Source organism: Periplaneta americana, chromosome 11 (assembly GCF_040183065.1).
Source record: "Periplaneta americana isolate PAMFEO1 chromosome 11, P.americana_PAMFEO1_priV1, whole genome shotgun sequence".
Taxonomy (NCBI): Eukaryota; Metazoa; Arthropoda; class Insecta; order Blattodea; family Blattidae; genus Periplaneta; species Periplaneta americana.
Window position 1 is genome coordinate 2,977,052 of NC_091127.1, and position 26,398 is coordinate 3,003,449.

At 34.6% G+C, this 26,398-nt stretch overlaps 1 protein-coding gene across 1 annotated transcript in view; it reads right to left on the reverse strand.

Moving 5' to 3' along the window:
- Nucleotides 1-26,398, reverse strand: part of LOC138708721 (uncharacterized) — a 470,957-nt gene that overhangs the window by 207,698 nt on the left and 236,861 nt on the right. The window lies entirely within an intron of this gene.

Consider the following 26,398-nt stretch of genomic DNA (forward strand, 5'->3'; position numbering starts at 1 on the left):
CACCTGTTTCTGTTCGCCCCTCTGTAAAGTCTAGTAGCTGGGCTATCTTAGCTCTTTTCTGAAAACATTAATTTCTGTTAGGAATTGAACGTCTACATAATATTATACAACTGTTTAAAATAACTTAAATAAAAGGGCCTCGTTAAGTAATTAACTGTCACGTAATCCCCCCCTTTCTACGACCCTGCGACAAAACTACTTGAACGGACAGTAGATAGCATTTCTGGGTAATTTTATCTTTTCGGATCGGGCAGAAGTGAAGATTAAATTTACAGTACGTAAGGTACTCTTTTATAGAGTAGGTACAGAATTATTTCAACATGAATTACTAGTACGGAGGACGAAACTGGTAATTGGAATTAGATACAATAATCTATAGTGCGATAATAGGCACAAAAGAACTGAAGTCTGTATCAAAATGAACGGCCACCATTTTAAAAAATATGTTTAAATGTCCATATTATGATTATTTTTCAATTTAACTTCATTCTCTATATTGTACGCTAATGTGCTGTAGACAGTATAATATACACTGCATAATTAATGTCCCAATGGATAACTCAGTTCGTGAGTAAAAACACTAAGTGTTAATACAGTACTGTATTTTGATTAAAGAAAACCTAATGAAAATTATCAAACTCAAAATTGCGATATTTCCTAGTTTACATAAATGGATGAACTACTTTTCTTCCCTCCTACACCTAGTAAAGTGATTTGTATTTTACGCCAGTATCATCGAACTCCAGTCTTGGAAGGGGGAGCAAGCGGTTTTTTTTTTACCTTGGGGATTTAGTGGAAGTGAATTTTAATGGCAGGCAGAGTAACTATCTCATGCCCCCATGTTATAATTGCTACCAGTGTACTTCATTAGAACCAGGTACCCAGCTTCGAAGCCGTTAGCCCTGTGAACTTACAATATATTTGTGTTCCCCTATTATCATTCTAGACCTTTAATCCAAATATATAGACAGGTTAATATTAAAAATGTTAGTAAAAATAAAATGATGTCCCTGTACTTGTGCTTGATACGAAACGTTAAATAATTAATTATTACATGTACTACTTCAATATTGTAACTTACAAATGTTTCTAAATATGTTTTAGTTGTGACTACTTTAATAAATTAAGAATGAAAAAAAATCGATGGAAAATAATAGAACTTGCATATTTACATACAGGGATATTTACTTACTTGAAATGCATTTTTGTCCCATAATAGGCCTATCCCTTTCAACATAGCTGTTGTTGACCTTCCTTTATTTATCATATGTTTAATAACATCTTCTTGGCTAGCTATTTTCATTTAGTGAGACCCTTTCTTGTAAACTAAGGGCCGTATTCATAGACATTTTTAGCGCGGGTTTCCGGTGGATGATTAGCGTTTTCATATTCATAAACCAGTGTTAGCGACAGGATATGATTTGAATTCTGTACTAGTAACCAGTGGATAGCCGGGGCTAGCTTAGTACGCTCATAGCGCGTGCTCCGAAATGTCTATGAATAGCACCCTAAATGTCTAAAATCTTCATCACATCCAAAACAAGAACCAAATTTCTTGGCTTAAAAATCGATAATGTGTTAAATGGGAAAAATTATATTAAAGAAATTACCCCCAAACTAAATTCAGCTTGTTTTGCTATTATATCTATGCAAAAGATAGTAAATATCAATATCTTAAAAACAATATACTTTGCATACTTCCACTCGGTAATGAGTTTTGGAATAATATTCTGGGGAAATTCCACAGATAGTAACAGTATATTCCTATTACAAAAAAGAGTAATTAGAATAATAGTAGGTGCCAAATCTAGGGAATCTTGTAGGACTATTTTTAAAAAACTACAAATAATGCCCATAGCTTGTCAGTGTACCTTTTCATTAATAATCTTCCTCGTATGTAATCGTGAAAACTTTGTAACTAATTCAACAGTTCATAGCATAAATACACGTGAAAGAAATGACTTTCATACTCCATCGGCAAGTCTATCGCGCTATCAAAAAGGAGTGCGTTATATGACAGTAAAAATTTTTAATAGCCTCCCTATCGATATAAAAAATGAAACTCAAAACATAAAATTACTTAGGGCCAAATTAAAGAAGTACCTAATTTCTCACGCCTTCTATTCTGTAGGTGAATTCATGACATTCAATAACGCTTCATGAAATTGATACTAAAACTTTGTGTTGTACTAGTAGACTATATTGTAAATCTCGTCTGTATATATTTCATCTAGACTGTGACTATAAATTAAGATTTTATATTAGTATTAAGTTTTTAGACTTGTTCCATATTCTAGCTGTAAAGCAATGTATGAATACCATGGAATGTTAATATATACAATACAATACACTATATAATAATATTCCAAAATTTATTTATAATTCCTTTTTGCCATATTCTCCTGTGAATTTTCTCATCATACATGATGAGTCTAATAACTGAAGTGAAAAACAATAGGAATTTAACATTTCTCAGTTCTAATTCCTAGCAGAAGAACAAATAAAATTAATTTGCTTTCATAAAGAGTCGATGGAAGCAATATGCTATCCATTATATTCGTCCTGTATTGTCTATATACATTTTGGTCCAAAATCATCTCTTATCCATTTATGATTGGCAGAATTGACGTAATGATCCAAAAAATCCAATTCTTGAAGTGTAACAATAATAGTAATATTATAGATATATTAATTTGTCCTACAGAATTTGTGGATTTAATTCGGCCAGAGCGCTTGGTACGTAGAACCAAGGACCCGGGTTCGATCCCCGGCGCCGGAGGAATTTTTCTCCTAATATATTGAGTGTCAATAATAGTAATAGTCATAATGAACAATAATAATTTCGTAATTACTGTAACCTATAAACTTGAACTGTAAACCAGGACTTTAAATGAAATTTAAATTGATTAGTAAAAATTAACTGTTCTAATACAAAAAAGGAATGGACGTGGGGATGCATTGTACAGAGCAGAGTTCTAATGTTCGCGGAGTGGAATAATAAGTCTAGCTCAATTTGCAATTTTAAACTTTTAACATAAACACCTACCACTTTATTATGCAATGAAAATATCTGCATTTCCAAAGTGAAATTATTATGCAGAACTTTTGGGGCCATAATCAAATATTCCTGTGGAATCTCATACAATAATGTGTAAATCCAGGAGTTTTGCTGTCCAGTAATAGGAAAAGTTGAAATTGCATTTAAATAATTAATTAAAGCGGCTTCCAACTAGACACACACAAGCACGCTTGAAAACAGCGGATATTTGTGTAACACACAACTTCATGTGGATACAGAATGTTTATTTCTATCCATGAGGTTCTACCTTACAAGGCTGATCGTGCTCAATTAACGCAGATTAACAGAGCTGTATGAATAGAAATCAGGAAGTTTAGATCCCTACATTCTTCAAATCATATTAGCAAAACATGAAAGTAAATGCAAATACTGTATTATAGCTTTATAAAATTTATTTACCAACATAAAATATTAAAGATCTTAGATATGTATTTAATTTGTAACGAAATGAAAAGAAAAATGTTTTTCTTCGCAATAACTTCGCAATGGTTGCTGCGACTGCAAAGATGAATATATTGTGACAGCCGGGAAACGATCTCACGACCGGCTGACGGAGGGGAAGGTCGGCCGTGGTTCGGCGCGGCAAATGAAGTTGCGCGCGCATCTGCTTCCTGGGGCATGTGCTGTGGCGTAGAGAGGAGAGGAGACACAGCGACCGTGGCAGAAAGGGAAGAAATCCAGAGAATTCTAGAGGTGCCATCTTCTGGACATCCGTAGAAATTTCCAGCATCGTACTCTCTGGAAACTATGGTTTGGTTATAAAAGAAGAGATGCAAGTGAGCTAGAGTTGTTGTAGTCGTTGGACAGCAAGCCAGTCAGTCTTGTGTAGCAGTGAAGCCAACTTCGAGACCGGAGTTCGACTTGAGTGTGTCCGCAGCTGTGTGAGCGTCCGAAGTCCTGAGTTTGAGTGCGGTGGACCGCAGTTGGGGGACCTGAGTTCGAAGTTCAGTGGACTGTCTCTGAAGGTCTGGGGTTCGAGATACTGTGAACTCGAGTGACTGAGCTAGAAGAACTAGCCAAGGCAAACGAACTGTGAACTGACAGTTCTGTGTTGTAAATAGTGCTTTGAGAACATTAGTTAAGATTAGCAGTACATTGTTGTTCTCAATAATCCAGGTAAATTGTCATTGTCGTCTGTGGAGTACAATAACGAATACTGTATTGCTGTGTGCAGTGGAAAACCATTGTTGACGGGAGTATTTAAGCTAAATTATAAAGTGACTATTGCAGTAACAATAAAATTACATTATTGTTTTGTAATAAAGTTACAATATTGTGACAGCCTGTCAAGACTCGATCACGCGTCCCGCAGAGGGCAGGGTGCGCGTGGAAGGTTCGGGTGACGTGGAGAAGGGAGCTGCAGCCACGCAAACTAGAGGGGCGCGACGAGAGGGGGACAAAGCCAACGGCAGCGCGAGGTGAAGGGGGAGAATAGCAGCGTGACAGGTTATTCTCGAATTGTCCAGTAACGGAAACGTCGGGAAGGCCCGCGAAGCGTTGCCTAGCAAATAAATAGGAAGTCAGCCTTCGAGAGCAGGGCAGATTTGGACAGTAAGCGAGTTAGTCTTGTGTATCAGAGAAGCCAGCTTCGAGACCAGAGCGCGACTTGAGTTGTGTCCGTAACTGTGGAGCCTGAAGCCCGGAGTTCGAGTGCAGTGGACCGCAGTTGGGGGACCTGAGTTCGAAGTGCAGCGGATCGTCTCTGAAGGTCTGGGGTTCGAGATTCTGTGAACGCGAGTGACTGAGCTAGAAGAACTAGCCAAGACAAACGAGCTGTGAACTGAGAACTGACAGTTCTGTGTTGTAAATAGTGCTTTGTGAATATTAGTTAAGATTAACAGTTCATTGTTGTTCGTAATAGTCCAAGTAAATTGTCATTGTCGTCTGTGGAGTGCACTAACGAATACTGTGTTACTGTGTGGAGAGCAAATCCTATTGTTGAGATAATAAAATTACATTGTTGTTGAGTTGAAATAAATTTACAATATATTAGGCCTACTGGCAATAGAAGAAAAATTACACATATTATAGACTTTTTTTTATTTATTTACAGCCTGCATGCTCTATTACTGTGGAGTAATACTACATGGATTCGTTTACCTTAAACTATGTTCATATAATTACTTTATATTGTTCTAAGAATTACTTTATAGGCAATATAGACGGATGAATTTTGTATTTGAATATTATAGACATATAGCGCCTTACTGCATTGGCAACCAGTGAAACAATCTTGTCAGTCAGGTGGCTGTCACATCACGGCATATTAGAATTTGTAAACTTTTCGACATGAATTTTACAAATATCTGGAAAGACATTATACAAAATGAACGATCCTTATTGAAGTCTCATAGCACAGTGAAAACAATGAATGAATGAATTCCATTCTGGGGCCTGTTTCATAAAAGTATAGTAAAAAACTCTAGTACCTTACTGCAGTAAATTTAGATTTCTACCTAGGTTCATTTTCATGTTTTATAAATATCTCACTGCCTTAGTAATCATAGCCTACTTGACCATCTAGTAGGATGACATGCAAATATAATAGGAGGCCATGGTTATTGTTCAAGTTGAACGTATGCAGTAATGTTTTCTAGTATCATTTAAAATTTCTGAAAACAACCTGAAACGTTCATTGAATTCATAAATATTTTCGAACGTATGAAACTAGTAATATAACTGTTTTATAAATTCTAACTTTAAGATTTTTTGACAGCAGACTAGATGACAAAAGTTTCTCAACCGAATAATAACAAACATTTCCCATATTTATTCTGTGTTTAATTTTCTATCGAGTGTCATTTATATTTGTTACTGTTGCTCCAAGATATTTGATTTTTTCCACCTCTTCGAAGGATAAATCTCCAATTTTCATATTTCCATTTCATACAATATTCTGGTCACGAGACATAATCATATACTTTGTCTTTTCGTGATTTACTTCCAAACCTATCGCTTTACTTGCTTCCAGTAAAATCCCCGTGTTTCCCCTTATCGTCTATGGATTTTCTCCTAACATATTCACGTCATCCGCATAGACAAGAAGCTGATGTAACCCGTTCAATTCCAAAGCAACTAATTTTACCCAGCAATGGGTTGAGTAAGAACATTAGCCTACTATTTAACTAAAATAAAATTACCACAGTAAAATATATGAAACATCTCTTGTTTACCTTAGTAAAAGCTAAAGTAAACTAGAGTTTCTCTTTGCAGTTGCTATAGTAATTATTTTTACTCTGGTAGTTACATGAAACAGTCCACACCTGTGGAGTAACGGTCAGCGCGTCTGGCCGCGAAACCAGGTGGCCCGGGTTCGAATACCGGTCGGGGCAAGTTACCTGGTTGAGGTCTCTTCCGGGGTTTTCCCTCAACCCAATACGAGCAAATGCTGGGCAACTTTCGGTGGTGGACCCCGGACTCATTTCACCGGCATTATCACCTTCATATCATTCAGACGCTAAGTAACCCAGATGTTGACATAGCGTCGTAAAATAACCCAATAAAAAAATACACGAAACATTGTTTAGCAAGTGCCAGAGCAGGATGAAATTTACCATAGTTATTAATTATTTAATTGTAGTAATTACATGAAAAACAACCCAGAAAACTAGCCTAGCACTAACCAAGATTTACTAGTACATACTATAGTGAACGTTCATGAAACAGGGCTGTGGTGTAAATTATCCGTAACATGCCATCTCGCTCTTTCCAAACGCCGTAGCCGTTCTCCTACAGAGTTCGGTTGAAGGCTAGAGTAATCTTTCTTGGTTTGTTCTTCTTGCGCCCACTTAGTTGTATTCACATATGAATTCGTTTCGGCCATCTCTCATATCCTCCTATCCATTAATCATCCAATATCATCGTTTCTCATTTTATCCGCTCTGGACACCAGCACTTATCACTTAATATATTTCTACGACCAATAATCGATTTCTCTTGTACTCTTTTGGCGTCCATTCCCCGCACACACGTCACAATTCTGTTTCTGACAGGTCCTTCCAATAAACAGGGTGAGCCTTTTGGAAATATACAGGAGAACGGTTGCTATTTATTTTCCAGTCTGTAAATAAATTCCATACAGATGGCAGTTTTGACCACATTAGACCTTGACCTGGCCACCATAACACAATTCATATCGTGAAGTTAATCCTGATGTGCGATTTTATACCTCAGGGTAATTTTTTCATATGTTGAGAGAATTTTTGCTTTGGGATTATCAATACCCTTGGCTTGCTGTGCATAGATGTCTTTCTCTAAAAACACGAGTTTTTTTATATTTATAGTTTAATATTTTACGTCTCATTTATTTAGCTTTATTTCAATCCATTCTCCAGTATGGAATTTTAGGGTGGAGACATGCATGTATTTCTAATCTCACTCCACTAATACTTATTCAGAAAAGAATCATTAAAATATGCCTTAATAAACCAATTGATTAGTCATCCGAGCTTTTGTTTACTGATTTTAACGTTTTGAAAATTAAACAGATTTATTATATTGCCTTATTAATATTCATACATAAAAATCGTAATAAATTCAAATTGTATCATCATAAATATGGAACTAAAAGATCCGATTGTATACGAGTAGAGGAACCAAAGTGTTTCACAAGCACAGCTCTGAGCCATGGTACCTACTTTGGTCCAAGGTTATACAATAAAATAATTGATAAATACCCAAATTTGGAAAATTTTAGTATCAGAAATTTAAAAAATAGCGTTAGGAATTTAATTTTTAAAGAATATATATTGATTTAATATGTATATGTATTTGTATGACTTAAATTGTTAAATTTGAAATTGTATTTTTAAATTTAATTTATTCCTGTATTTTTTTTTCTTCACCCAGTTTGTGTCAAAAATTATCTTTGTGTTTAGATATCTCCCTGAGCACGACTTTTTTACTCCTTCAGGGAAGAACTAAGATTGTATTTTTGTCCACGTTATTTTATTAACAATAAACAATATTAATAAACAATATTAATCATGAATAGAAAATCAACTGCATCACAAACAAGATTCAAGTGTATCTGTGCCACACGCCAAACATGACGTCACGACATGTAGTCTATGAACAACTAACCTTATCTCCGAACTCTCTAGAGCCAGAATATGGTTCCTACTAATAATAACAGTTAAGAAGAGAGTAATGCAGGATCTGGATATCGAAGTTCAGTTTCCATCATCTTCATTACTGACTCAAATGATCTTTCACTTGCAATACATTCACTATGGTCTTAAATAATACCGCAATTACATTAGTAAGACAGTAAAAAACTTAGGGGTATATTTAGATTCAAATTTAAATTTTCAAAGTCAAGTAACCTACATATGTAAGAAAACTTTTTCCATAATTCATTCCCTCAGACACTTAACCAACGTTTTACGTCTCAGCCTTAAAAAGAACCTGATCCAAACTTTAGTGATGTCCCACTTCGATTATTGCGATTCTCTATTCATGAATCTAAATATTGATCTTGCTGGTAAAATTCATGTTCTGGGAATAATAAGTTAATTAAGTAGTAAAATATCGCTGCAATCGAAAAGTATTGGGAATAAATTTGAATAGGGAACAAAAAAAAGTTTCCTTCCCAGGCGGGATTCGAACCACGAAAGTCTTAGTTACCAGTCTATCGTGCTCTGGAGTGGACAATGCTCTGAAATCAGCTACAAGGGTCGGTCCGATTTTTTTTGTCACTACTGTACATCACAGTAGACATGCCAAAGTCGATTACGAGTCAAAATTGAGGAAAATGTGAATATGAGTACAGTCTGGTCCCTGCATACAGTTCTGGCGTCATAGTAGGACTATTACTGAACTACGGCTGACTAATTGACTAACATAAACTAAACACGTAGAAACGTAGGCTGTTTTCATGTCACTGTGCATATTCCCACGAGAGTAATTACCCAATACCACGTCCATGGCTCCCGGAGCGGCCAATGAATATGCAGTTGGTAGGCGAGCACCAACCCATTGTTCGTAATGGATCACTTAACGTCACAATGGAGTAACAACTTCTACCTTTCTTGTTTAAAGATTTTTCATTCGATGTACGGCAAGAAAACATCAACGAAAAAACCGCATTATGATTTTTCCCCTTTTGTTCCAGTAATAGATACCATACAGTTTTTAATACCGGCACAAAACTTTTCATCTCACATTGTTCTTAATCATATCTTGTCTTGTTTTTCTAACTATACCGGGTAACTGGATTCTGGCAGACCCCTAAATATATTTTACAGCTATGCTATCATTTACGTGACACGTGGAGAAGTGATTAAGTTATATAAAATACACAAGCATTTGCAAATGTTGTTTATATACCATTTCCGGTTTAACCGAAAATTACTCTATTTCAAATGAAACACCCTGTATATTAATATATATTTTGCTCCTCTCTAAATTATGAATCCAAAGATGTATAATATAGCCAGAGTTGGAGTGACAGTCTTTTGTTTAATTCAACAAACTGCAATACTCGTTGCTATGGAAGATTGTGGTTAGAAACAAAAGAAAGTTTCTTTATAAGTCCGACGTTGTTGTGGATAAATTGCTGTACAATTATTATTTAGCTATTATAATCAGTGGTGAAAATGGAACGTTATTACACTCGTTCTGAACAGGTTGAAATGTTATTAATATTTGGTGAATGCAGAAGAAATGCACGCGCAGCTTGTGGTTTGTATACTGAAAGGTACTCTGATCGCCTCACCCAGCGGAAAATAAATTTTTTTCATAGAGTCGAATAGATAAAACATTGTTTTTTATTATTGAATTTCCAAATTTATAGAACCCTATTTTACCCGAAGGTATATTAGGGCTGTAATTAAATCATACATATTATAGTCCTGTACAAATAGTTACATAAAATATATACATAATTATGACATAAAATACACATATTACATTAAATGTGTATGACAAAAATCATATTTATATTATACAAATATAAAGATATAAGATAAAATAGATATAATATATAGAAATAGATGCACAATATATGAAATGCAGACATATTACATACAGTACTTTCCAGGACATATCACACACAGACTTGTTTGTTAAAAAATAAATAAATAAATAAAAATAAGTGAGCATTTCGTATAAATATACATATTACTTTTAAGGACGTAAATGACATAAAACTGACATGAAATAGACATGACATACTAGTGCATGTTCAACATATAAGACATAGACATATTATATACAATACACAGAAAAGACAAATAAAAGGAAAATTACGTAAAAACATATATGATATGAAACAGTGATATTATAGCTATTATTATTATTATTATTATTATTATTACTATTATTATTATTAATAGTAATGGTATTTCCTTTCATTGCAGCTTGTTTTGCTCTGCTGTATGTTAGATTAATGATAAAAAAATAAATAAATAGACCCTGAATATATACAAACAAAATTAACACATTTATATACCCTTTCTAATTACATTAGCTACCACTTCTCTTACTATGGCAGAAACACATGAACTAGCTATTTACAGTGAAATGTAAATATGTGATATGAATTTCTGAGATTCTCTTGAACAGCATTTCTTTTTAAACATAAACCACGGGGGTTTTTTAAACTGCGCAGAACTTGAGATGACATGTGACAGTAATAACAGGCGAGTTCTTTCGAAAATTGGGCAATCAAATAGGAAAAACATTGCGCATGAACACTACAAAGACTTTGCAAGACTTACGAAACCCACATAATAAATGAATAAATAAATAAATAAATATATATATAAATATATAAATGAATGAATAAATAAATAAACACATAAATAAATACGTAAATACATAAATACATAAATAAATACATAAATACATAAATAAATACACAAATAAATAAATACATAAATAAATAAATACATAAATAAATAAATAAATACATAAATAAATACATAAATAAATAAATAAATACATAAATACATAAATAAATAAATGAATGAATAAATACATAAATAAATAAATAAATACATAAATAAATAAATGAATAAATAAATAAATGCATAAATGAATAAATAAATACATAAATAAATGAACGAACGAACAAACAAACAAACAAACAAACAAACAAACAAACAAACAAACAAACAAACAAACAAACAAACAAACAAACAAACAAACAAACAAACAAACACACAAACAAACAAACAAATAAATAAATAAATGAATGAATGAATGAATGAATGAATAAATAAGTAAATAAGTAAGTAAATAAGTAAATAAATAAGTAAGTAAATAAGTAAGTAAGTAAATAAATAAATAAGTAAATAAATAAGCAAATAAATAAATAAATAAGTAAATAAGTAAGCAAATAAATAAGTAAATAAATATATATATATATATAAATAAGTAAATAAGTAACTAATTAAGTAAGCAAATAAATAAATAAACCTTAACACTTGACAAAGTGTCGTAAAATAGCCAATTAAAAATGTTTCAATGTAAACTACAGCTACACAGCTGTTACAGTTAATTAATAATTAAATTATGAATCTCGTTATACTGGGAATTTATGGACGCCCTGTACTTGTCTTTCTTCAATTTCTGATTTCCTTGTGAGACCTTTTAACGTTGACTGGTTTCCTCTTCTGAGACTCGTCCAGCAATAAGTCATTCTGAGAACTGTTCTCCCATAGTACAATTTTCTTCATGTTAGAGAAATAAAATTTCAATTTTGCATACACAATATATCACACGTCCTCGTGAACACAATACATTCAAGCCTGCATGATTTCCCGGTCAGTGTTGCGTAAGAAATTCGTGACAGAGTGCTCTCATGCACGGAAACAGCATTGTCGTGAAAAAGTCGGCTTTTCAGCGTCGAATTCATAGTCAGCACTCATATATTAGACGAACCCTTAAGTACAGGACTTTCCGAGTAGTATGTAATCACTTAAATATATAATAGAAGGCACTTAGGCCTACATAAGACTCGAAATCATCCAATAAGTTACAAATCAATTTGTAATATAATAATAATAACATGTAATCGATTCCGGAGCATTCTTACAAATGCAATTTTATCGACTATTACACTTTTACTACGTCATACTCCTTTTGACCAATAAAACAGTACGAAAGAACGTATTTCAACCAATCATGGCTGCTTATCGCACAATTTTATCGCGTCCCTAGCATTTGTTTAATTTTGCCGCGTCCCTAGCATTTGTTTTCTGGTTTACAATTCAGATTTCATTTGGCATTCAATGGCAAATATTTTTATTATTTTCATTTTAACTCTTTACTGGAATTTTGCAAATCTGTTTACAACATTACGAATCAGTCATTTTAGAAAGGACTCTAGTCCGAAATCACAATACCAATCAAATCTCCATAAAAATGGCTATATTTCAGGAATGGGACCTTTTCAAATGTACTTTAAAAAGTGTTCAGTTTCTGTACATCTTAATGAATCCATGAAATAATGTCATTTCTAAGGTGTATTCAAGTATGACGGATACAATAGCGTCCTATCAAAAGTGAACTAGAGCTCTTTCTAAAATGACTGATTCATGTATATTTGACTTTTCTGCTCGAATTTTGCAAATTTCTTTACTTTATACTTAATTATGTTTTACGTCTTTTACTGGAATTTTGCAATTCTATTCGAAATATTTAATTACACCTTTTATTGGAATTTTGAAAGCCTGTTTACAATTTCCTCAGACAATGAACTGGTCGTAGCCGGAAGATGAAATTGTAACCAACAGTCCGCAAGTAATGTAGCCGTCTGTTGTCTTCTTCGTATGTCCACAGTCTTCAACAACGACAATTGTCAGTTGTTCTCTGTCCATCTTTAATTATTCAGCAAATCTTTAATCTTGAACAGTAATTTTAGCACATCCTTGCGAATTTCGTTATCTAAACTTCCCACTCCATCTTGGTGAAACCTGGTAGTCTTTTCACAACCACATTGATGATATTTACAACCATGCAATAAGAATGATAGGAATAATTCGGTCAATTACTTATTCTTTTTCAACACCTGACTCTCTTTTAATACTATACTATACATTAGTGAGATCGAAACTCGAATATGCATTTGTAGGTTGGACCTCTATTACTAGTTCTGATTCAACAAAACTGGAAAATATTCAAAGGAAATTTATTTCATTATGTTCGTACAGATTCCTGCCTAATAACTCCGGGTATAACTATGATAAAAAATGCGAGCACTTTAAATGTCGAAGCCTGTATGCCAGACGTCATGATCTCGATTACGTTTTCTTATGTAAGGTCCTTAAAGGTGACATTAATTGTCAATCTTTCTTAAACAGTGTCAGCCTTCGTATTCCTATGAAGGACATGAGACATCACAAACTCTTCTATATTAGAAATTCTAAATCTTCCCCGCCGGTCTCCAGATGTATTAAACATGCTAACTTACATGTAGGCGATTTCGATCCATTCAATGTATAGAAGTATTAGAATATGGCAATGTCTTTGCTGATATTATTTGCATAATCCTTAGACACAAATTGGTAGTATGAATCAACTCCTTTCCCCAATAATTTATAGTATTAATTCTTGTAAATTAATTATTGTAATCTACGTTCTTTATTTTGTTGTTAACTCAAGTATTTAATGTGTACCATAGTTGTTCATTTTAATGTATTATTGTATCACTGTGCTGGACTTTTATTGGCCAATGGCTGTTGTCCAGCAAATAAATAAATAAATGAATAAGTAAATAAATAAATAAATAAATAAATAATAATAATAATATTATTATTATTACTATTATTATTATTATTATTATTATTATTATTATTATTATTATTATTATTATTATACGTAGAAGTTGTAAATCATTATTGCTACGTCTTTTTGAAAATATGCGTTTGAAAAAATAGAATTGGAAACATGATATTTCGGGAAAATGTGGTTTCCCAGAATTTCTTTAGAAAACTGGATTTGGGAAAATGATCATTCGCCAGTCGGAATTTTGGATTCGAAATTTCATTCTAAAAAATGGGCGGGAAGGCATATAGTCATCTGTGGCATCAAGATTTGGCGAGTCTATGGCGAGTCCTTGGCATCAACCGCTTTGATTTGATTACCCCCCTTTGATTTGATTACCTGGTTGGGTTTTTCCGAGGTTTCCCCCACCAAGAGGCAAATGCCGGGCAATATTTTGGCGAATCCTCGGACCTCATCTCATCTCACTACATCTCGCCAAAAAATTGTAGAAAATTACTAAATTGTAAAACTATAAAAATTTGTAAAAATTTTAATTGTAATATTGTAAAATGTTGACTTGTTCCACATCTTAAAGCTTCATTTCTCACGTAAGATCTATGGAATAAAATAAATAAATGAAATGAGAAAAAAAAAAGAAAACAGACGAAGTCTAGCCCATCAGCCTATGACGTAGGCGGTCCGGGTTCGAGCTCCGGCCAGGTTTGGAATTTTTCACTGAAAATGTCGATCAGACGGACAAGGTCATATTCATTCCTCGAACGCAGACTGTCTTTTCATTTGCGAGTGGCGAGAAGGGGTTGGATTTTTATATTATTGTCAATTCCCAATTTACCCTTCCCTCCAAAATACCTAAGTGGTTCTACGTCAAAATCGCATGTTGTAATGCTTCATACAATCCGCGAATGATGACTATGTAATGTTCACCGTATTTTCAAGGCAATGAAGAGTGTAGGGCAGTGATGTAAAAGCAAGCGCATTTTTCTGACCTTGACGTCGTGCGCGGGCAGCAAGCGCTAAGTATGGAAAGAGGAAGGGTTGTGTATATGAATAAGCAACCTGTTGGATTAAGAAAACAGTGGTGCACAAACTTCGAACGGAACGTGAAATTTTATGTCGTTATTTTATATGGCTTCTTTCTGTTTAATATTATCTATATTGTCTGTAAAACAAAAGTACTAACACTGATTTCTTAATATTGCACTTGTGTTTTAAATCTTAATAACATAACAGAGAGTTAAGAAGGAATATTCACTTAAATTCCATAGTAGTAAAATATCATACTGTATTAAGTGGATGAAACACATCATTCATAAAGAAAGTGATATTCCAAAGAAAGAGATTGAGTATGACATGATAAGTTGGAATTCATATTGATGGTATTTTAGCCTTACAAAAGTAACCAGTAAACTAATCAAAACAATATGACAGTACAAAGCAAGTTACCTAGGTACTGTAGGCCCTATCTGTTTTAAGTGTAACTAATATTACATAACAAAATTCTCATCGCATTAAACGTTTAAGGTGATATTTGTGAGCAACTTCCTATCATCAGAATATTAAATTATTTTCTCGATATCTGCTGAAGCTAAAGAGCTGACATTTTTACAACACATGGCCACGTATGTTTTGCTTATGATGTAACAGTAGTTGCTTTGTTAATTCGTTTCCTTACAAACAATTTACATGCGAACATTTTAAAAAATTTCAATACACTATCATCAGTAATACGTATATACGGTATATTAGATTTACGAAAACATTCTGTAAGGCTACTAAATAAATAGGCCTATACCTGAAAATTTCACTTTTCTATACGAAAAGTTGAGAAAATATTTCTTTTGAATAAAAAAATCGAACTTGTGAAAAATGAGCATTAAAATTAAAACTTACATTCTTATAATGCACTTATACTTCTCAGACAAATCTAAAAATTACCATGGATACAGTTTTAATAAGTTCTCTTCCCTTTGTCTATAGAATCAGCGCTGGCCATCCCTGAATATAGCTATACCAAGCGGCATATACCACCTCTTTCGTCTGTCTCTTTCCTTTCCGCTGTAAAGCTCTCAGGCTCTCCTGGGCTCTAAAGCGCGCGCTTGCTCCTGTGGGCATCAATTGACATGCATGGTGCAGGGGCTCACCGGAAAGTACGATGGCACTGTCTACACACAAGGCGCAACTTCTCATGTCGACCACTACGTTAAGTGAAGTAGCGTATGTTTACATAGACAGTCTATGTATGTATGTATTACTGAAATGTATATAAGATATCACAGCATGGGTTATGGGTAAAAGGCAATCCTCGTGCCCCATTCAGCATCGTCCATAATGAACCTCGTAACCACAGCCACGGGATAAATTGTGACCGCTCGCTTGTACATCCAACGTGGATGTTAATTATTCGCGTAATTGCATTTTGCAGCCCACCTCCTCGTGTAATAGGTTTAGTTGTGAACTAACTTTCAAATAACCACTCACGCACGCAGTCATGGTGGCCGATTCCTTGAAACGTCACAAAATTCAAGAGCTGAGATAGACGGCTGGACTTGGGTCTGCGTAAGAATCCAGCTGAGGCTGATCACTTGGTTGGGTATTTCCCGAGGTTTTCCCTAACATTGAGGTGAATGTCAGGTAAAATTTATGAAGGGTCCTCCTATATCAATAAATTTACCAACTCCACACATTCTCTTAGTTTATATAGCGTATATGAAGCTGTCCACTTGCTCTACTGCCTCATTTAGAATTCTCAAGTTTACCTTCTTTACTTTTCTTCCTATGATCGAAGTATTCGTCTTGTTTGCATTTATCTTCATCCCATACTGCTCACAGCTGTCATTTAGCTCCAGTAGCATATCCCTTAGTATCATCTCCTCTTCTGCTAACAACGTCATATCAGCAAATTTTACGGACTTTATTCCTCTTCCTCCCACTGTCACTCCTCCCATATGCTGAAAGTACATGTTGAACAGGGTAGGTGATAAAGGACATCCTTGACGTACTCCTCTAGCAATTTCACTTCCTTCTGATATTTCTTCTATAGAATTACAATAATTACAATATTACAGATATAATATCAAAGATAAATAAAACCCATCATTTTTTCTTTAAAGTAATTAATTAATCATCATAATTATGGGTATCACGTATGTACTGTATTGTATGTATTGCTTTACATTTTACTGTACTATATATTGTATGTCCTTTAAGTACTCCATAATAAATGTGTTTTGTTGCTATAAACGGAGTCTTGATGCATTTTCGACTGTTCTTCTAGGTTATTTCATTTAATCCAGACTTTCGTTAAACCGGCCAACTTATCCGCCCCAATTGTGTATGTGTATGTGTATGTGTATGTATGTATTTATTCACACTGCAATGGGTATACACCCGGTGGCAGTGGTAACTAATTACACTCAATAATGACAATAATAAACTTATTAATTAAAAATACAATTAATAATAATACTAATAATTAATACTAATAATAATAATAATAATAATAATAATAATAATAATAACAGGGAATATCCTAAATTAAATGAAGCACGATCACTTAAAATAACATTTAAAATAAATCTAATTTGTATCTTAAACCTAAGTTCGAACGAAAACCCACGAGTATGATATGTTCATATCTGCACAAGTACCTTTCAACATTACACTCATTTCGCTGTCAACTCACTCACTGCACTGGAACTACGACACATTTCACTGATTCTATCCTGATTTCACTAACACTTCAAAAACATTTCACTGTTCAAATACTTTGCACTGCCACTATAAACTATAAAGCTTCACTGACAGGAACACGTTTCACTTACACAACACACTTCACTGACACAACATAATTCTTCACTGATACAACACTTCAATAACAAAATATCATTTACACCCTTTAAATACTGTGTATAATTACCGTCTATTAGTAAAGTCCTTAAGCCTATTTTTAAATACATTTTTGGTTGTTGGTAAAGCCTTTAGTAAGTCTGCAGGTAAAGCATTCCAGTCCCTGATAATACGATTGAGAAAAGAAAACTTTCCAGTGTCCGTCCTCCGGACCGGATTAACGAAGTTTTACTGTAATTTCACATATTAACGATTTTCAAGTATCAATTTACATCGTGCCTAGCATAAAACTTTATGGAGATGGCTGAAACCTCGTCGATAGAACAGACTCCTACTTTACCATTGCGTCATTCGTCATAGTACTGCATTGCTGTTCAGTAGCCTTTCTTTTACTTCACTCACTCGGCCTGTGTGCTTTACATCGTTCAATAAAGTACCAAGCACTCAGGCTGTGTAAGACGCGGCTCAAGCAATAACATCATATTAACCTTTCCAATCTCCTATCTAACACCGCCGAAGTCCAACAACACAAGAGGGGGCTTCAAGTTGAAATGTCACGTACGGAAAACATCCATCACAAGCGCACACAGGAAGCAGACGTCTTGATTTCTCTGTAGTAACTGAATGTTATACGTGATCTATGATTAACAACTCCCGCTGCTTTATTCCATTGCGTGCTCATATGCCACGCTACGCAGGGCCTCACCGCGTTTAATTAAACTGCGATAATTAAAATTCGTGCTCTTATATTCCTCGAGCAGTAACTAGTCACATACATTACAATCTTAAGATAATTCTCAACACAGCACAAATATTTGGCTACCTAATACATGCACGAATCAACACACTGTTCCAAAAACACGCAAATGCACTGCTCAAAACAACCAGGGGACCACTCGCCTTATTTATTGTTTAATTACTCTCATTTTTTAATTTCGTTTTCTTCCTTCTTTCTTTTTCATTTTCATTTATGCTGTTGAGTGTCTTCATCATTTTAAATTGAAGAGTAGAGGAGAAAAACGTGGTAAGTCACGTTTTACTGTTTTCACAAGAGAGCAAGTTAATAGTTTCAAGACCCATTATATTCTATTGCCTTTGGGTTATCATTCTTCAAATTTATTTGGTCTACTGAGGTTATTCTGTACAGTTAAACTACACAAATCCACACTACCTGAGCTACTACATGGTACCTAAGAAAGAAAATAGATAATTTTAAACTTTTCACGCTCTTCTTCTGTGCTCTTCAATTGTCTTTATTTTTTCGTTCTTACATCTTCATGACTTTTAAAGTTTTTATTTGCATTTCTTCAGCCACTTTAAATTTAGACTGGATAAGGTGTTGCGTTATAAATATCAATATAATGGGCAATTTAAATAAAAAATAAGAAGAAACAACTGAGTAAAAGTTTGGTAGCAACTAAGAAGGATTGTTATTAATTAATTTTTACATCAAATTGTAGCCTCTGTTTTCTTAGGGCCTACTTATTTTTAAGACCAAGCAGCTTAAATCGAGAACACAAATTTTAAGTTTTCTACATGAAGTAGTTTCATAATATTAAATGTAAGAAAATTGATTTGTTGGAAAAGGACACAAACTGGGTTTAGAAGAACAAGTCACTAATACTACAAGGAAAGCCTGGAAAGCACTACATTTCTCTATCCATATTCTTAAGAAAGCTAACTGAAAGTCAAAAGAAATAGCGTACAAAACCCTTGTTCGCCCAATTATGTTGGGATCCGTACAGACAAAACCAAATCGATTCAATGGAAAAGTACAACGCAGGCAGCAAAATATGTCAAAATGGGGAAGGGACATGGCGAAGAGATAGTAAAAGATTTAGGGTGGGAATCTCTCAAATCAAGGCGACGAAAACCAGACTCACCGCATTGTTTAAGGCACAAATGGGACACGAAGCATGGACCGACATCAATGCTAGATTAGCAACACCATCATACTTAGGCAGGGCTGATCATATTAGGAAGTTTAAATGCAGAAAACAAAGAACGGTCGTGGCAAAATTTTCCTTTGTTAACCGCACAATAGTAGACTGGAACAGCTTACCTGCGGCAATCTTTCAGGGTGGTCCTCTCAAAATCAATACATTTAAGGAAAGGTTGAGAAGATTAGACTGAAAATGTAATTGGAGGTGCAGTGTAATTATCTAAGTTGTGTCATGTAACTAACTGACTTGATATGTAATTAAGTTGATATGTAATTAAGGTGACTTGTAATACTTAAGTTGATAATAGTCGGGTTTAATAGAAGTACTTATAAGTTAGGTTTACTTTTGCTTATTGTAGGCGTTATTATATCATAGTTTTCATTTGGAGTCCTAGGTTTATTGCATTTATTTATACTTAGAATTAAATTTACGTTTATTTTATTCCCGGTCGGGGCAAGTTACCTGGTTGAGGTTTTTTCCGGGATTTTCCCTCAATCCAATACGAGCAAATGCTGGGTAACTTTCGGTGCTGGACCCCGGACTCATTTCACCGGCATTATCACCTTCATATCATTCAGACGCTAAATAACCTAGATGTTGATACAGCGTCGTAAAATAACCCAATAAAATAAAATAAAAAACAAAACAAAATTATTTTATTCTTTTATTAGCTGTAATTATTGCAATTTTATTACCGTAATTATTGTAATATTGTTATTATTGTATATTATACATGATTGCCACCAGGTGCATACCCAATTGTAATGTTACTAAATACAAACATAAATATCCTGTGTACCATTCCCCGGTTATACCGTGCGGCTTTCGGAGACGAACTGTGATCCATGTTACAAGACAATCCCACTATAACGAATGACAAGTTATTCAATATTCATTCATTCTCGCGCTGTAATGACTTCTAATACATATGACAGTGGAACGTAACAATATCTGTAGTGGGTTTGCTACAAGTGAAGGACTTCAATTTATTAGGAGGCCTATATCAGCAGTTTCTCGTCCAAACCAAATTCTATTCATGCTACCCAATATATTGCCTGTTATTATAACGAATTTTGTTCCAATAGTAGTACCAGCATATGAATATAGCACTTTTCAACAATTAGATCAAGCTACTTTTACTTCTGAGTCTGTCCCACGCTGTCAAACAGAATTATGTACACCATCACGGGGAGGTTTTATTTCCTGAATATGGAAGTGACAGAAATCAACCAACGTTAATGACATTTCCAGAATCCGTATTTATATCGAGCATATGATTGACGAGTTTATTATATATCTTAATTCCATTTCCTTCATTTACACTCTCTTCATCTCCAACCATATTCCCTTTCATACTTGTGGGTTTGTATGTCCCTCACAGAAAATGTTTACTAGTACTTACTGATTACATTATTTACTAAGTAACTGAACTAATTTATTCTTATCTTCATGTTGTTTTACTCTCTTTGGTTCCTTTCCTCGTTTATTTTATCGTTCTGGTCTTTTTATTCTCACCTAAATTACTTTTTTTCTTTATTTTCCTTTCATTTATATTCTTCTGTATCATCTTTCTTCGTTCTTTCCAGATTCATTTCTTTTCGCGTCCCTCCTTCCCTTATTTTTTTACACATTTTCAGTTACTCCGTGGAATTATTATTTGATTTTTTTTTGCAATTTTGTCTCCTTTTTATTTTAGTTGGTTATTTAACGACGCTGTATCAACTACTAGGTTATTTAGCGTCGATGAGATTGGTGATAGCGAGATGGTATTAGGCGAGATGAGGCCGAGGATTCGCCATAGATTACCTTGCATTCACATTACGGTTGGGGCAAATCTCGGAAAAAACCCCAACCAGGTAATCAGCCCAACCGGTGATCGAACCCGCGCCCGAACGCAACTTCAGACCGGCAGGCAAGGGCCTTAACCGACTGAGCCACGCCGGTGGCTTTTTGTCTCTTTCTTACTTTATTATTCCTTTACCTTTTCCTCTATTTCTTCTTTCTTTCGTTCTGTATTTCTTTTCCTCTTTCTTTCCTTTCACCTTTGTTTAGTTTTATTTTCTTTCTATTCCTCTCCTACTTTCGTGTTTCCTCTTCCTGTATCAATTCTCCAACTTTCTATTTTTCTCGGAAGAGGACCAGCAGGCAAGGACTGCAGCCTTATGCTTACTGTGCAACCTCCTTATATTGGAATGATTGTTGAAGTCCTTAGGATCGTTTTTTTCAAGCCCACGATTCATTATGGTGCCATCGCATAGATTCAGCCACAGCATCCAGTTCTGACTGCAGATCTGATCCTCTGCCTGCCTGTGATGTTATTCTGCAGCCTCCTCAGATCGATGGCACCTGTTCGCAATTCATGTGCCTGAATCTGCTGCATCCTCAACCAGAAGAACATGTCGCCATCGATTCCACGACTCACCAAGGCGCCATCTATCCAAGGGAGCTACACTCCCCCACGTCACCCGCAGTCCGCTTATTAAAACCCCTGCGACTTCGCTGGATATGTGCAGCTCCCGCAGACAGATGTCGCCTCTAGGCAGATCCTGTAACCACGTCCGCCATGTTCTCCTGGTCGACTTTTAACTATTGAAGATGATTAATGGAAATGATACTCATGAAAGCGAAATGAGTCCGAGGTCCAACGCCGAAAGTTACCCAGCAATTCTGCTTCAATTCATTGAGGAAAACCCGCTTAATTAAACTGCGATAATTAAAATTCGTGTTCTTATATTCCTTGAGTAGTAGCTATTCACATACATTACAGATAATTCTCAACATAGCACAAATATTTGGCTACCTAATAGGCCTACATTCACGAATCAACACACTGTTACAAAAAAAAAAAGACGCAAATGCACTGCTCAAAACAATTAGGGGACCATTCTATTTTTCTTCGCCTTGTTTATTGTTTAATTACTCTCATTTTTAAATTTCGTTTTCTTCCTTTTTTCATTTTCATTCGTGCTGTTGAAAAATCTCAGAAAAAACCCCAACCAGGTAACTAGTCCCGACCAGGATTTGAACCAGGGCCCGCTCGTTTCACGGTCAAAAAGGCTAACTTTACATCACAGCGGTGGACAACTTTCTATATACTGCCGCTCTTTCCCTATGCTATATTTACTTTTTTCCATTTATATTTCGCTCCTTTTTCACACACTCTTTAATTTTTATTTATCATTTATGTTACGATGTAAAATTTTAATTGACTACAATATAGTAGAGCAAGTAAGAGATCTTAAATACCTGGGCTGTGAAATTGGAAACACAAGAGAATTAGATCAACGAAGAAAATTACAAAATTTTAATCAAATATGTGGAACGATTAAAAGAATCCTATTAAACAAAACAAGGAAAAACCATTTTGAAGTTTTATAAAGTCTTGGCCGTCCCATCTCTCTTGTATGGCTCAGAATGCTGGACCCTAACAGAAAACCAAAAGCACAAAACATAAGTATCAGAAATGAGACATTTGAGATCGGTAGCTGGATACAGAAGAACAGACAGATAGTATAATGAAACGATAAGAGACGAACTGAACATATTCAACTTAAAACATACATATACATACAAATGGCTTTTAAGGAACCCGAAGGTTCATTTCCGCCCTCACATAAGCCCGCCAGCGGTCCCTATCTTGTGCAAGATTAATCCAGTCTCTATCATCATATCCCACCTCCCTCAAATCCACTTTAATATTATCCTCGCATCTACGTCTCGACCTCCCCAAAGGTCTTTTTCCCTCCGGTCTCCCAACTAACACTCTATATGCATTCCTGGATTCGCCCATACGTGCTACATGCCCTGCCCATCGCAAACGTCTGGATTTAATGTTCCTAATTATGTCAGGTGAAGAATACAATGCGTGCAGCTCTGCGTTGTGTAACTTTCTCCATTCTCCTGTAACTTCATCCCTCTTAGCCCCAAATATTTTCCTAAGCACCTTATTCTCAAACCTATGTTCCTCTCTCAAAGTGAGAGTCCAAGTTTCACAACCGGTAATATAACTGTTTTATAACTGTTTTATAAATTCTAACTTTCAGATTTTTTGACAGCAGACTAGATGATAAAAGGTTCTCAATCGAATAATAACACGTATTTCCCATATATATTCTGCGTTTAATTTCCTCCCGAGTGTCATTTATATTTGTTACTGTTGCTCCAAGATAATTGAATTTTTCCACCTCTTCGAAGGATAAATCTCCAATTTTTATATTTCCATTTCGTACAATATTCTGGTCACGAGACATAATCATATACTTTGTCTTTTCGGGATTTACTTCCAAACCGATCGCTTTACTTGCTTCAAGTAAAATTTCCGTGTTTTCCCTAATCGTTTGTGGATTTTCTCCTAACATATTCACGTCATCCGCATAGACAAGAACCTGATGTAACCCGTTCAATTCCAAACCCTCTGTGTTATCCTGAACTTTCCTAATGGTATATTCTAAAGCGAAGTTAAAAAGTAAAGGTGATAGTGCATCTCCCTGCTTTAGCCCGCAGTGAACTGGAAAAGCATCAGATAGAAACTGACCTATACGGACTCTGCTGTATGTTTCACTGAGACACATTGTAATTAATCGAACTAGTTTCTTGGGAATACCAAATTCAATAAGAATATCATATAATACTTCCCTCTTAACCGAGTCATATGCATTTTTGAAATCTATGGATAACTGATGTACAGTACCCTTATACTCCCATTTTTTCTCCATTATCTGTCGAATACAAAAAATCTGATCAATAGTCGATCTATTACGCCGAAAACCGCACTGATGATCCCCAATAATTTCCTCTACGTACGGAGTTAATCTTCTCAAAAGAATATTGGACAGAATTTTGCACGACGTCAACAAAAGTGATATTCCTCGAAAGTTCCCACAGTTGGTTTTGTCCCCCTTCTTAAAAATAGGTACAATTATGGACTCCTTCCATTGTTCTGGTACAATTTTCTTTTCCCAAATAGCAAGTACAAGTTTATAAATTTCGCTATATAATGCACTTCCACCCTCTTGTATTAATTCTGCTGGAATTTTATCGATACCTGGAGACTTGTACTTTTTCAGATTTTCTATTACAATTTCGACTTCTGAAAGCGTGGGTTCAGGTATAAATGGCTCAGCAGTTTGTATTTCAATTTCGTCCCGGTCATTTCTATTTGGCCTATGTACATTTAATAGTTGCGCAAAATAGTTTTTCCATCTGTTCAACTTAAACATTAAAATAAAATACTACCAAGAAAAATACTATGAACACGTACAAAGAATGCCAGAATACCGTGTCCCTAAAAAGATTCTAGAGTACAAACCTAAAGGCAAGAGAGACAGAGGAAGACCTACGAACAGATGGAGAGATCAATTTCTTTGAGAGGACGGAACAGGTCGAAAGCCCTAATACCTGTGGATGATGATGATTTATTTATTTATTTATTTATTTATTTAATCTGAGAGGATTAAGGCCATAAGGCCTTCTCTTCCACCCTACCAGATAGCGCATATAAATACAAAAAAAAAAAGTTTGAGTTGAGTTTGAGTTTTAATTTTCTCTCGCTTTTCCTTTCTTTATTATTTCCTTTACTTTTCCATTGTTGTTCTTCTTTTTCTCTTTGTCTTTATTTTTTCTATTTCCCCGGTTTATCCACCTCTACCTACTGCATCACCAATTCACCTGTATTTTGTTTATATCTATCTATCTATCTATCTATCTATCTATCTATCTATCTATCTATCTATCTATCTATCTATCTATCTATCTATCTATCTATCTATCTATCTATCTATCTATCTATCTATCTATCTATCTATCTATCTATCTGCCCATCCATCCATCCATCCATCTATCTGCCCATCCATCCATCTATCTATCTATCTATCTATCTATCTATCTATCTATCTATCTATCTATCTATCTATCTATCTATCTATCTATCTATCTATCTATCTATCTATCTATCTATCTATCTATCTATCTATCTATCTATCTATCTATCTATCTATCTATCTATCTATCTATCTATCTATCTATCTATCTATCTATCTATCTATCTATCTATCTATCTATCTATCTATCTATCTATCTATCTATCCATCTATCTATCTATCCATCTATCTATCTATCCATCTATGTATCTATCCATCTATGTATCCATCCATCCATATATCCATCCATCCATATCTATCTATCCATCCTATCTATCTATCTATCTATCTATCTATCTATCTATCTATCTATCTATCTATCTATCTATCTATCTATCTATCTATCTATCTATCTATCTATCTATCTATCTATCTATCTATCTATCTATCTATCTATCTATCCATCCATCCATCCATCCATCCATCCATCCATCCATCCATAAATCCATCTATCTATCGATCCATCCATCCATCCATCCATCCATCCATCCATCCATCCATCCATCCATCCATCCATCCATCCATCTATCTATCTATCTATCTATCTATCTATCTATCTATCTATCTATCTATCTATCTATCTATCTATCTATCTATCTATTTATCTATTTATTTAATCTGACAGGATTAAGGCCATAAGGCCTTCTCTTCCATCCTGCCAGACAGCACATATAAATACAAAAAAAAAAGTTTGAGTTTAGTTTGAGTTTTAATTATCTCTCGCTTTTCTTTCCTTTACTTTTCCATTGTTATTCTTCTTTTTCTCTTTTTCTTTATTTTTTCTATTTCCCTGGTTTATCCACCTCTACCTACAGCATCACCAATTCACCTGTATTCGTTTACCTTTCTTGACTTTCCCTCTTTCCGCCTGCATTCTGTAATTC